The 15026-nt window shown below is 40.3% G+C and overlaps 1 protein-coding gene and 1 long non-coding RNA gene across 2 annotated transcripts in view; one reads left to right on the forward strand and one right to left on the reverse strand.

Annotated features, from left to right (window-relative positions):
* LOC134672062 (proteoglycan 4-like) overlaps nt 1–15026 on the forward strand; it is a 62863-nt gene that overhangs the window by 30865 nt on the left and 16972 nt on the right. The window lies entirely within an intron of this gene.
* LOC134672336 (uncharacterized) lies at nt 427–4832 on the reverse strand. The gene is made up of 3 exons (XR_010099322.1): nt 3449–4832; nt 1808–3046; nt 427–1248 (listed from the first exon to the last, which is right to left on the reverse strand). It is a non-coding gene; the product is annotated as an uncharacterized LOC134672336 (long non-coding RNA).

Here is a 15026-nt window from a genome sequence, read left to right on the forward strand (position 1 = left end):
GCGGAGCCCGACGTACGCGTTCGAAAGCCGGACTCCTTCGGCGCCCTCATACTAAAAGTGTCGGGCGTAGCCCAACTGTAACGTAGTACATTTTTCTAAATTTGAAATAAATATTTTGGGTCGATTGATAATTAAAAGAAAAATCCCTCTTCTAATTTCAACGTTTTTAACGGTGTCCAAAACAAACCTCATTGATTGCATTTCTATGCATAATCTGTTGCATTCAGATGCACCTCTCGATGCTTATCTGTTGTCGGGGTTGTCATATGACTAAAAATAATTAAAACTTGAGATATTTATGTTGTCACTCCAGGAAAACTTTGTATGAAGTAGGTAGGATTTATTAGATAAAAAACAATTTTGATGTAAAACAAAACATAGAAATTACAGACTTACAAAGTGGCTCTGGAATGAAACAATATTAGATTAAATGGTAAAAATATATTTCTTAGGCTCAGGAGTGATATTGTCTAAATAATTCAGACAGAATTTTCGTGGGATTTGTGTCTTCAAGGGACTGCCACCCTATTACCTTTTGTTAGGGCTCTCAGGGACTCCATATTGGAGATCATTCGAGAATGATAGGCACATTTGATTTGGGAACCCCTCTGGGGACACTCGCTCGCAAGAGCCCAATTTGTGGGAAGACCACACTTTCGGCATGGTGGTCTGAAAGATGGAAACGGCTTGAGTCCTTCGGAAGCTCCACTGAGTGAGTAGAAATTAAATTTCGTGGTGATCGACTCCACAATGGCGCGAAACGTTGTGGGTTTGTTCTTAACCAAATTTTGGTTCTTTGCAGAGAGACTCCTGCTCGAGGGAAGGGAGCGCTCCGCCAGAAGGCTTAGCAGCTACCAGTGCGGTGAGCCAAATTTCCAATGGTTTCATCTCTTTTCTAGCGGCCATAAAGGGCGTAGGCTAATATAACCTTTTCTCGGTTTTCAGGAGCCGGGATTTACTGATTTATTCATTCATTTATTTCATTCGTTGAGTAATTTATCTCAAAAGCTTCAAAAATCCTAGAAGTCAATTTAGTTTTGGAGACCTCCTGGAGCGAAGAATTTAAACACGCCATCTACCTCTGCCACGTCATTTTGGTACCACGTGCGCGGCCCCTGAGCTCTACGTCTCCGCTCAGCATCTAGCTTCACCGGGGAAAGCAGCCTGTCACCCCGCTGCATCTGAGGAACGTTTAAATTCTGAGGTCGGTCCTTTCCATGATTTAATTTAGTAGGGCATCAGCGCCAGCTGCAAAGTTTAGAATAAATTTAGAATTTTGAGCAACCACTAAAGTAAGATAAAGACATTTGAAAATCCTGGTACATAGTATTTAGTATAAAATAAATTAGTTCTTAAATAAGTAGAATTCTGTGTGAAGCTTTATCCTGGACCTGTTAAGCGGCCCAGCTTTCCACTGAGCTAAGTTCTGAATTTAGGTGTCGTCAAATCAAGTTAAAGGTTCACGTAGAAGTCAACAAGTTTAGATTTATCAACTAACATTCCATAGGCAAGATATTTAGGCTTAAATAAAGTTTCTATAATATAATTTGTGTTCACCTTTTTCATCTCCCAAAATAGGTTCCTATAGCAAGCAATTTTAGACACCACATTTTTACTAAGTATTTAATTTAATTTTTTTTTTGTGCTAACGTGCTATAGCTTTCTTTGAACAAGCCGGAGCTTTGCAATTTATTTAACCCCTTTAAAATAGCACGTTTCACTGGCGCCCTGGGTATAAACTTGCTAAAGGAATCTTGTGAAATTTCATGTACCAGGAAAGTTGTGAAATATTTACTGTGTTAATCACCTTTTTGTTTAGTCTTGGTTGCTCTCTATTCATTAAATAGTCTTTAGATATAGTAATTTGAGGATTTGATTGCAATTTTGCTGGTTTGATGCAATTTATTTGATGTTTTTTAGAAGAGAAAGTGACAAGCAATTTTTTGATTTTTGAGGTTATTGCCAACCGTAAAAATAACGTGGTTTTGTACTTTGCACCAAGTACATGCTAGGAAATTTCACTCATTTTAGATACCAAGATTTAATTTCAACATTTGTTTTAGATTTGTGTTGCTATTAAGCGTAAAATTGAAATTTAAAAAGGTTTTTGTGCATTCTTTTGTAGTACGGACTTATTACAAAGATATTCGAATTTGAGAAATAACAATTAATTTCGAGTACTTGCTTACATTTCCCTTAAATTTCTTTAGTGTCAGCTCATTGTTACATATTTAAAGTAAAAAATATTGAATTTCGTTGGAAGTATTACCTTCTTGGAAGTTTGTGGTATTGTTTGGAACCAATTTCATAGTAGCTTTCACTTTGCAAATTTAAAAAGAAAGTTGACGTTTGAAAGTGTACACCTGTCAGTTAGAAATTATTTTCGGTAGGAAAAATACTTTACTCATTAAGGATTACAGTTACATTATTTGTAGATTAAGATTGGTTTAAAGAAAATAGTACACTATTTAATATTATTTAATCTTGTTAGAAAACAACATAGTGATACAGTCATACATACAATACATATTGTTAATACCAGAATTTTCAATACAGTAGTTTATACACTAGTTAAAAATGGAGCGCAGCATTCAATTTCACAGTCTTTTGAAGGATGAGTTGATTTATGAGGTTCAAATTCGGTCGGAAACGCCTGCAACCACGGTTGACGCTTTGAGAAAGCAACTTAGGTCTCTTATTTTAGAAGCGCCTAGCGAGGACATAGTGGAGACTGAACTGTCAGCGGAGTCAGAGCTAGGCATTGTCTCGGAGAAAGTGATCGATTTGGCTTCTATTGTTGACAAATATTGTGAGACAAAGGAGAGGTATTCTTTAAGTCGCGCTAAAGCCCTCGGCTACCATATTTATCACCGTCTGGCTAGGGTTCAGCCGGAACGCAACCAGACATTGCTAGAACTGAAGACTAGTTTGCAATCCAAGCTTGAGAGTTTATTGGCGAAGATTGAGGGTCCAGGTTCAAGTTCAGCAACACCCAGCGGCAGCGCGGAGGTTTCAAATCCAAATCCTTTGGTCTCCGGCAATAATTCTGAAATGTTAACAAGCGGTATTAGGGAAATGCAGGTTCAGTGCTCTAGTGATTTAAATATTTCAAAATGGCAGGTTAAATTTAATGGTTTGACAGACCCGCGCTCATTTTTGGAGCGTGTGGAAGAGCTTAAGGAAGCAAACGGGGTTTCAGATGCCAAACTATTTAGGGCGGCACCACATTTATTTGTAGACTCGGCACTGTTGTGGTTTAGAGGTATCAAGGGTTCGGTTTCAAGTTGGCAGGATTTAAAGTCACTTTTGTTGGATGAGTTTGTCCCCGGTGACTATGATTTTAGGCTGAGACAGGAAATTCAAGCTAGAACGCAGGGGGAAAACGAACCCATCCACTTATATTTTGCGGTAATGTCAGGAATGTTTGCTAGATTAAAATCAGACTTACCGGAGGAGGCGAAACTGGACATCTTGTTGCACAACATTCGCCCACATTTTACTCAGCAGTTGGCATTGGTAGATATTAAGTCGGTCGCCGAACTGAAGGCTTATTGTCGCAAGGTTGAGTTTTCACAGCAAAGGGCGAAATTATTTGTAGAACCGCCCAAGGTCAGCGAGCATACACTTTGTCGTGATCATGTTTATAAAGGCTCCAGTGCCAAGCAACCTCAGGTGAATGCCATCGCTGCTAAACAAAGCTCAAGCTTCGCGACCAAGTCGGATAGTTCCTTTTCACAGCGAAAACAGCAACCAAGGTTTTCGGACGCGAAGTTTTCGAAACCACATCGTGGAGTTTGTTACAAATGTGGTAAACCGGATCATAATTCTAAATTGTGTAAAGAAAAGCCTAAATTAAATTCGTATAGCTGTTTTGGTTGTGGGAAAGCAAATACAATACGATCGGAATGTGAGATCTGTCAAAAGGGTAACGTTACAAAACCAATGCAACAACAGTCAAAAAACGCCTAAGGTTGAATCGTAGCAAGTGTCAATCGAATCGATTAAAGTTTAAATCGATTGAACAAAATAAAAATGCTAGTTCGATTGCTACGATTCTGTTTGCTCCAAATAAAGACGATATTAGACCATATTTAAAATTTAAAGCGAATGATTTTGAGATTTATGGATTGGCCGATAGCGGTTCAGCATTGTCAGTTTTAGGGAACAATGCACATTTGGATTTTGTCAAATTTGGTTTTACATTTCAGGAAGCGTACTCTAGTTCGTGTAGGGTCGCAAATGGAGTAAATTGCGAGTCGATTGGGTACATTTTTGTCCCGGTTACGTTTGAAAATACTACAAAAGTAATAAAGTTTGTAGTAGTACCCTCGATCGTAAATTACGTTATTTTAGGGTATGATTTTTGGAAAGCTTTTGATTTATTGCCTGAATGTTTAAAAAATGCGGAACACATGACTCCACCTGAAAATTATTTTAGTTGTAACGGTTTAAGTGCAGAACAAGTACACACGATTCGGTCTTACGAGCATTTAACTGCGGCCGAGAGGGAACTCGCGGACACCGTCGTAGGGAAATTTAAAAACATTTCGTTCGAGGAGAAGGGGCTTGGCAGAACCAGCTTGACGGAGCATGTTATCGATACTGGTGATGCCACGCCCATCAAAACGAAACAGTACCCGTTATCGCCGGAAAAACGCGCTGCTTTAGCCTCCGAATTGGACCGTATGTTAAAATTGGACGTAGTTACACCCTGTGAGAGTCCGTGGAATAACCCGGCTCTTTTAGTTAGAAAACCTAACGGTGATTGGCGATTTTGTTTAGATTGCAGGAAATTAAATGCGGTCACAAAGGGAGATTCGTATTCCATTCCGTATATACGCCAGATTTTGGATAGTTTGAAGGAAGCGAAATACCTGACCTCGATCGATTTAAGTTCCTCATTCTGGCAAATCCCGTTAGCTGAAACCTCACAGGAAAAGTCAAGTTTTTGCGTACCCGGTCGTGGAATGTTTAAGTTCAAGGTCATGCCTTTTGGTCTCTGCGGCGCATCGGCGCGTCAGCAGAGGCTGATGGACAGCCTTATTGATCACAATTTGACAGGTGACATCGAAACCGGTTTAGCTTTTTGTTACATCGATGACATCGTTATTTGCTCATCAGATTTTCAGACGCACTTGCTTTTGCTAAATCGTGTGTTGGCGAAGTTGGAAAAGGCGAATTTGACAATTAATTTCGAGAAATCTAAGTTTTTCAGGCAGTCCATAAAATACCTCGGTTACGTCGTGGACGAGTTCGGGTTGCGTACTGATCCTGACAAGGTTTCTGCCGTTCTAAACTTCCCCACACCCACGAATGCGCGTGACGTAAGGGCATTCTTAGGAACGTGTTCCTGGTATCGACGGTTTATCCGAAATTTCGCATCGATAGCCGCTCCTTTGAATAAACTTACGTCACAGGGCAAGAAGGCGCCACCTTTCGAATGGTCTGCGGAAGCAGAGGAAGCATTTAAGATTTTGAAGAACGCTCTAGTGACGGCACCCATTTTGGCGGTACCGGATTTTAAAAAGGATTTTTCAGTACATTGTGATGCGTCTTCATACGGAATCGGTGGAATGCTTTCCCAGACCATCCAAGGGGTTGAGCATCCGATCGCATACGTTAGCCGCGCCCTGAACAAAAGTGAGCGAAACTACAGCGCCACTGAAAGGGAGGCTCTTGCGGTCATATTTTCAGTGGAGAAATTTCAGGCATATTTAGGCTCACGTAAGTTTAAAGTGATCACGGATCACGCGTCACTCAAATGGTTCATGAATCTTGAAAACCCGTCAGGGAGGTTAGCTCGTTGGGGTTGCAGACTGTCTCAATTCGACTTTGAGATTGAGCACAGAAAGGGATCACTTAACGTTGTGCCTGACGCACTGTCAAGACTCATGCAAGTAGATGCAATAAACGTGACAAATGATGACGTTGAGCCAGATGAATGGTATGATAAGATTTTAAATGGTTGTAGATCTTTTCCCGCAAATTTTCCAAATTTTTGTTTAAAAAACGGGAAACTTTTTAGACTTTCAAAGTCAAAGTATAATTTGTTGCGAGAGTTCGATTGGAAGGAAGTGGTGAAGAAGTGTGATCGTAAGAGAGTTTTGCAGCAAAATCATTGCGAAGCAACTGCTGCGCATTTAGGTGTTTTTAAAACTCATCGCCGGTTGGCGTTGACTTACTTTTGGCCCGGTATGTATAAGGATGTAGTCGAGTTCGTAAAAGCGTGCGATGTTTGTGCAGCGTACAAGCACTCGCAGAAACCGACTGCAGGCCTCATGGGACAGCCAAAGGTATGTCGACGACCATGGTTGGTAGTTAGTATAGATCTCGTCGGTCCACTGCCGCGCTCTCGCGCAGGTTATACATTTTTATTTGTTGTTACATGTTGCTTTTCGAAACACACACTGCTATTTCCACTTCGCCGCGCTACTAGCGCTTTGGTGGCGAAGAATTTTGAAAACCATGTCATTTTGGAACATGGCGTGCCTGAAACCGTGATTGCAGACAATGGAACGCAATTCACGGGATCAGAGTTTAAGCAGTTATTGAAACGCTACAACGTACCTAACATTTTTTATGGCCCGCGCTATACTCCGCAGGTAAATTTAGTCGAGCGTTATAATAAGGTAGTGATGACCGCCGTAGCGTCTTACGTAAAGGACAATCACCGTACATGGGACGAAAAGCTGCACCAAATCAGGTTTGCGATAAACAGTGCAGTAAGTGAGACCACCGGGTATTCTCCTTTCTTTTTAGTGCACGCTAGGGAACCCGTCATTAACGGCTCGTTTTATAAAGATACTGATAAACAGTACGATGTGGGTATGCCTAGAGAGGAGTATGCAGGCGAATTTGGTTGTATGAGAGACATTTTTGAGCAGGTTAGGTTACGTATGCTGCAAGCACATGAAACAAATGCCAAATATTATAATTTGAGACGCCGAGAGGCGAAGTTTTCAGTAGGGGATATTGTTCACAAGCGTACTTATACGCAAAGTGACGCCTCTAAGTTTGTTATGTCAAAACTCGCACCTAAGTATGAACCGTGCAGAGTTAAAAAGGTTTTATCTCCTTTAGTTTATGAGCTTGAAAGGCTGGATGGTCACCCAATTGGGTCGTGGCATATTAAAGATTTTAAGTAGGAAAAGGAAGTTAGGTTTTGAGGTGGAAGTTATCTCTGGACGCAAGACCCCGAGTCTCTTTTGGCTTGTCGTCTTGCCGCCAGAGTTGACAACCACTATCACCTACCTCTCATAACATAACAAAAAAACGGTTGAGATCGTTAGTAGTGTTAAATATTCGGTAAATATTTAATTCACGAATTTTGTTCGGAACGTGGCGAACAGTAAAACTGTTACGTTATTATATTTGCATGGGCGATGAATGTTTGAATCTGTTAGTGCGTGATGTATGTGCGGTGCGATCGAAGCTGTGCTCAGTCTCAGAGCGATTTGGACTATAGGACTTAGTATGGTTTTAGAGTTTGGAAGAGTTATCCTTGGACGCACGATCCCTCGTCTTGTACCAGTCGTCGTGCCGCCAAGGACGACAAACCACTCACCTGCTAAGTACCTCTCAACCCCAACATCGGAGCTATCTTTAATATGACCAAATGGTAACGCATTGTTACGCTTTGTCCGGTACTTACCATACCCGACAAACATCGAAATAGTACTTTGTTTTTTTAACTTAGCGTATTTTTGTAATTCACGTGTCGTTAGGCGTAAGTCCTAATGATTTTTTTTTAGTACTATTTCGCATGTTGCCGTACCTCGTTTTTTTATTTAGGTATACCGTATTTTTTGGGGGTGTTGTGCAACATGATTTGGGACGTTTCGTTTCCTCCGACAAGTCAGTCGGGGACAAATTTTTTAGGTAGAGATTAAAACTCAATTTAGAAACTTTGATGGTTTGAAACTTAGATTTTGTTGGATTGTTTTCCGGTTTGGATTTATGGTTGTTGGAGTCGGGTGATGGTTTATTGCCCAGACTTCATCATTTTGCCCGGACAAGGAGAGTTTATATTGATGAATGCTGAACATCGGTCCTGGCGGTTGGAATTGGCTTTCTCAGTACAACAAGCTTTTTCCGCGTTATGCTGAGAAGGCCAACGGTTTGTTCACTGGTTTGTAAGGTATAACGGAGGTTTTTTTCTATGTGTTGCGCAGATGACCGCATAGTTTTTTTCACCTTCCGTATGTTAACGTGGGTTCGAGATTTTATATTTGGTCGTTTGTTTTTAGATTCGGTTGATCCATGTTTATAGAAACGTTAGATTTTTTTTCAAGATATATAGAGTAGAGTCCTTAAAGACTCCTGTGGAACGAAATCTCGAAGCCGCGTTAGGTTTTTGTTCAAATTTGAATAGCTTGTTTATTAGGTTAGTTTTCTTGCCTTTGGTGTGTTGTTGGTCTGGTCCAATAAACTAATTTGTAGGATCCGAGTCGCTGAGGACAGCGAGCGGTTCACCTACGTTGAACCTTAAAATCGGGGAGGGGGGTATTGTAACGTAGTACATTTTTCTAAATTTGAAATAAATATTTTGGGTCGATTGATAATTAAAAGAAAAATCCCTCTTCTAATTTCAACGTTTTTAACGGTGTCCAAAACAAACCTCATTGATTGCATTTCTATGCATAATCTGTTGCATTCAGATGCACCTCTCGATGCTTATCTGTTGTCGGGGTTGTCATATGACTAAAAATAATTAAAACTTGAGATATTTATGTTGTCACTCCAGGAAAACTTTGTATGAAGTAGGTAGGATTTATTAGATAAAAAACAATTTTGATGTAAAACAAAACATAGAAATTACAGACTTACAAAGTGGCTCTGGAATGAAACAATATTAGATTAAATGGTAAAAATATATTTCTTAGGCTCAGGAGTGATATTGTCTAAATAATTCAGACAGAATTTTCGTGGGATTTGTGTCTTCAAGGGACTGCCACCCTATTACCTTTTGTTAGGGCTCTCAGGGACTCCATATTGGAGATCATTCGAGAATGATAGGCACATTTGATTTGGGAACCCCTCTGGGGACACTCGCTCGCAAGAGCCCAATTTGTGGGAAGACCACACTTTCGGCATGGTGGTCTGAAAGATGGAAACGGCTTGAGTCCTTCGGAAGCTCCACTGAGTGAGTAGAAATTAAATTTCGTGGTGATCGACTCCACAATGGCGCGAAACGTTGTGGGTTTGTTCTTAACCAAATTTTGGTTCTTTGCAGAGAGACTCCTGCTCGAGGGAAGGGAGCGCTCCGCCAGAAGGCTTAGCAGCTACCAGTGCGGTGAGCCAAATTTCCAATGGTTTCATCTCTTTTCTAGCGGCCATAAAGGGCGTAGGCTAATATAACCTTTTCTCGGTTTTCAGGAGCCGGGATTTACTGATTTATTCATTCATTTATTTCATTCGTTGAGTAATTTATCTCAAAAGCTTCAAAAATCCTAGAAGTCAATTTAGTTTTGGAGACCTCCTGGAGCGAAGAATTTAAACACGCCATCTACCTCTGCCACGTCATTTTGGTACCACGTGCGCGGCCCCTGAGCTCTACGTCTCCGCTCAGCATCTAGCTTCACCGGGGAAAGCAGCCTGTCACCCCGCTGCATCTGAGGAACGTTTAAATTCTGAGGTCGGTCCTTTCCATGATTTAATTTAGTAGGGCATCAGCGCCAGCTGCAAAGTTTAGAATAAATTTAGAATTTTGAGCAACCACTAAAGTAAGATAAAGACATTTGAAAATCCTGGTACATAGTATTTAGTATAAAATAAATTAGTTCTTAAATAAGTAGAATTCTGTGTGAAGCTTTATCCTGGACCTGTTAAGCGGCCCAGCTTTCCACTGAGCTAAGTTCTGAATTTAGGTGTCGTCAAATCAAGTTAAAGGTTCACGTAGAAGTCAACAAGTTTAGATTTATCAACTAACATTCCATAGGCAAGATATTTAGGCTTAAATAAAGTTTCTATAATATAATTTGTGTTCACCTTTTTCATCTCCCAAAATAGGTTCCTATAGCAAGCAATTTTAGACACCACATTTTTACTAAGTATTTAATTTAATTTTTTTTTTGTGCTAACGTGCTATAGCTTTCTTTGAACAAGCCGGAGCTTTGCAATTTATTTAACCCCTTTAAAATAGTACGTTTCACAACGTACGCGATCCAAAGCCGGGCGCCTTCGGCGCCCTCATACTAAAAGAGTCGGGCGTAGCCCGACATACGCGTTCCAAAGCCGGGCGCCCAAGGCGCCCTCATACTAAAAGCGTCGGGCGTAGCCCGACGTACGCGTTACAAAGTCGGGCGCCTTCCGCGCCCTCATACTAAAAGAGTCGGACGTAGCCCGACATACGCGTTCCAAAGCCGGGCGCCTTCGGCGCCGTCATACTAAAAGAGTCGGGCGTAGCCCGACATACGCGTTCCAAAGCCGGGCGCCGAAGGCGCCCTCATACTAAAAGCGTCGGGCGTAGCCCGACGTACGCGTTCCAAAGCCGGGCGCCTTAGGCGCCCTCATACTAAAAGAGTCGGGCGTAGCCCGACGTACGCGTTCCAAAGCCGGGCGCCTTCGGCGCCCTCATATTAAAGAGTCGAGCGTAACCCGACGTACGCGTTCCAAAGACGGCTGCCATTGGCGCCCTCATAGGCACTAAAGGAGTCGGGCGTAGCCCGATATAGGCGGCGCTCTGCGTACATTTCTGTACTGAGGACGCCCGCGCAAAAGTAATATAAAGTGACTTCAAAAAGTTAGTAACGAAATCATGACCCCAGAGATTCAGAGGATAGCCGTGGTCGTATGCCACTTTACTTTTAAGTTTATAATCGTGGCATACGACCACGGTGATCCTCTGAATCTCTGTAAATATATTTAAAAAATCAGTAAATTATATTACGTTGTATTTTTATATAAAAAAAATGGTAACATTTATAATATTTCCTGCTTGATAATCGTAGATAAGAATTCTATCTTGTTTCATACTTTTTAGAGCGCGATTTGCAGTAGTCGGGTTTTAGTTTTTGAACTTATTTTTTTTTCTCGATAACCTGCTTCTACTATCGATAACCTGGAGACAAAATATCTTTCACCTGCCCTTGATATCATTCACCTGAATTTCAAACGCCTATATCTTCTAAACTAATTGAAGGAATTGCTTCCCTTCCACATTTTCTAATAGTTTAAGTTGCCTTTTAACGATCCCAATAAAAAAAAATGCGAAAATGCAAAATTTTTGAAAAACATAAATTTTAACCTGGCGGTGCCAACTTTTTGAGAAACGACCACAAACAGTGGCGGATTTGCAGTCTTTGCCGCCCTAGGCCCCAGGCCCTGTAGCCGCCACTTTCTCAGCACCCATCGTATTAACTAAATTTTGAATTATTTCTTGTTGTCGTCAGCGATTTTTTAGGGTTCCGTACCCAAAGGGTAAAACGGGACCCTATTACTAAGACTTCGCTGTCCGTCCGTCTGTCTGTCACCAAGCTGTATCTCACGAACCGTGATAGCTAAACAGTTGAAATTTTCACAGATGATGTATTTCTGTTGCCGCTATAACAAAAAATACTAAAAACAGAATAAAATAAAGATTTAAGTGGGGCTCCCATACAACAAACGTGATTTTTGACCAAAGTTAAGCAACGTTCGGGCGTGGTCAGTACTTGGATGGGTGACCGTTTTATTTTTGCATTTTTTACGTTTTTTTGTCACAATTTGCCGCCCCTAATATCTTACCGCCCTAGGCCTGGACCTACTGGGCCTTAGGGCAAATCCGCCACTGAGTACGAATGGAATTAAGAACCCTTTAATTTTTTTTAAGTCGGTACCTAGTAATAATTTCGTTTTAAAAAAAAAGTCGTAAAAAGCATAGTTGACCGTTAAACTGTAATAATGGGCCTATTTGCAGTAATCCATACACAATCCATATCATTGTTTTATAGAAACTGTGAAAAATATTATAGGTACTATCTAAATCTTTAATCTATGAATCTTAGAAATGGGACAAGCTATTTATACCTATACTTTGTATTATGGCTTTGGAGTCAAGAAGAAGATATGCCACGTGTCATGTCCCGGATTCATCGCTATTTTCCCGCTCTTACTTAATTGACTACAACCCGCAACCATTTCTACTATAATTATAATTAAGTTAATCGTCGTGGTACTCGTGCCCAGTGTAATGAGGTGAAAGATAATAAAGAGACAGGACAGCCAGCCTCACGGGGCCAATTAAGGCCCACTTGCACCATTCCATTAATCCGGGGTTAACCGGTTAAACTTGGTGTTACCATGGTTACCAATACAATTTGACACTAGGGCAACGGTTTAACCGCGTAACCCAGGGTTAGTGGGATGGTGCAAGTGGGCCTAAGTGTGACAACTATACTATACGCAAACCAAACTAACATAAGTATACAATATATACCTTTTAACAAAAATGAAGGAAATGGACAAGGAATAGAATAGTTCTTTTTTATGGTAAGTCAGGTAAGAGTGAACCGTTGATTTTGATTTGACAATTTTATTTACTGGAGGGCATTAGCATACCATACGTAGGTATTACGTAAGTATATCAATATGTGACGTCCCACGGGTAAAGGTACCTTATGGCGGTTGGCGCTTACGCTATTATTAACGTCGCTCCAATATTATTGCGGCGCTATGCGACGTAAGCTATACTTAGTTAGTCTTTTTCTTGAGTGTTAACTAAAATGTGTAAATTAAACATTATAATACTTAATGCATGCTGTGATTGCCTGTAAGTGGGGGAGCAATAATAAATGTGCCCTCTTAGTATTACTTATATTTAGTATGTAAATTGTATCTTCTGTTGGTGATCCTAATAAACAAATAAACAAGTAAGCGCCAGCCGCGATAAGGCACTTATTGCCGTGGAACGTCACATATGAAAATAAATCCCACTAGCAAAGATACGCTAATCTTCCGTGTACACGCACGATTGCCCCAAATTCTCCCTACTCAATAAACAATAGTGTCCCCGTTAACGTAACGTAACGTTACGTAAAGGGCTAACGTGTGTAATTGTTACGTTAACAATCAACCTCATTCGCAGCACACGAGAACATGCTAATCGGAAAAAGTTGGGAGAAGACTTGGGTACGAATCAATGAGTTTCTAAAGACTTGCAATTACCATAATTACTTAGATGAACACAACATGTGAAGTGTAAAAAAAACTCTACTGAAATATTTAGGGCTATACATATGTATACTTTACTTAAGGCCAATTTTATTTTTATTTTAACATGGTGGGAAACATTTTCGCAGTTACCTATAACCTACTAGAGGCGTTTACGGATGTGCAAAATATGGAAATTACGACCCTTATCGATCGTCTTAGCTGATATCAATCGCACGATATTTTTTGAACCAGTTAATATGAACCTATAGCCAATTTGCGATAGGTACAGTTATTACATTAATTACCTATATCTTTACAGTACATATGGTGCTACTTTACCGCACTAGTGCGATAATTAGCACATTATGCAACTATGTCGAAAACTTAAAGAGCCATAGATACATATTATGTACCTACTGTAAAACGTTCTACGATACACGTGCGAATAAGTAACTTTGACTACACTTTTATCCTAATGTACTATTATCTACTACAGTTACATGAAGAATTAATTGTGACGTTCCACGGTAAGATACCTTATGGCGGCTGGCACTTACGTCACATTGCGCCGCAATAATATTGGAGCGGCGTTAATAATAACGTAAGCGCCAACCGCCATAAGGTACCTTTACCCGTGGGACGTCACAATTCGTTTTTTGACATAGAATATCAAATAGATAGCACCTACTACAATACAATTGACTATAAATTACGGGCATTACGAGTTTTTGCGGTGAAACACGGAATAGTGAATTTTCCCAACGTAAAAGTTAATAATCCATTTCGCTTTAAGCTTCGATTATCCATAATAATTATATTACGTAATATTTATAAATGCGAGCGTAACTTTGTCTGTTTGTCTGTTACCTAGCTCTTCACGCTTAAACCGCTGAACCGATTTAGATGAAATTTGGTATGGAGATAGGTACCTATAATAGTTTGAAGCTCGGGAAAGGACACACATGATAAGAAGCGATAAGAAGCTAAGTCTTCTATATTTGAATATGCCGCGTGGTGGGAAAACCTTAACATCGGTTGCTACTTTTATACTGTTTAACAAATATCAGCTGTCAAATAATAACTAAAGACGTCAGGCCGGCGCCACAGCCATGCACATTCCACATTGCAATATTTCGTTTTTTTTACAAGTAAAGACAGCTTTACAAACATATTTTTAATAATATACCTACTCGTATGTTAATATATCACATCAAACATGAATGAATGGGTCGCAGGCGTGGGAACGACTGACTCGGTCACTCGGTTCCGGTCCACAAACCGACTGCCACTCAATTTGCCGCCATTTACTTTCGTACGAAAGTTTGATCGGTGTAATGAGACGGAAAGTGATTATTACAACCGTGACAATGTCGGGAAGTTAAATAGTTATATTATTTATACCAAGACAAGATTTCATTTGCCATTCGCCATGTTGCGGATTAATTTCACTGGTACTAATTTATTTTATGGCAAGGGAGACTCTGACAACAGACGTTGAAAGTCACCGATGAAAGAGGAAGAAAATATTTCACAGTTATAAACGATTTTACGATTAAACGCGTATTAGCGATAGGTTAGGGTCAAACACAGGGTCAAACTTAGGTAACAGGAGGGTAATTTTAATACACCGATCACGTCAATATGGCGCCTATTTCGTCTGCTTGACAATTGTTTTGACAATATCTTGTTCATTTTTGATTTGGTTAGTAATAATTAGCGGTAGGTACATAAATATCCTTTAGTACCGTTTGGTAACCAAAATTTCGTAACCAGCTACAGAATGGGAATCAAGATTCCCAGTTTGTAGCCGGTTACGTATTGGGCCAGCGTGGTACCGCTTGGTAAGTAAATTTGGTAACTAGCTACAAAATGTGAATCTGAAATTCCCTGTATGT

This window comes from Cydia fagiglandana, chromosome 16 (assembly GCF_963556715.1).
Source record: "Cydia fagiglandana chromosome 16, ilCydFagi1.1, whole genome shotgun sequence".
NCBI classification, from domain to species: Eukaryota; Metazoa; Arthropoda; class Insecta; order Lepidoptera; family Tortricidae; genus Cydia; species Cydia fagiglandana.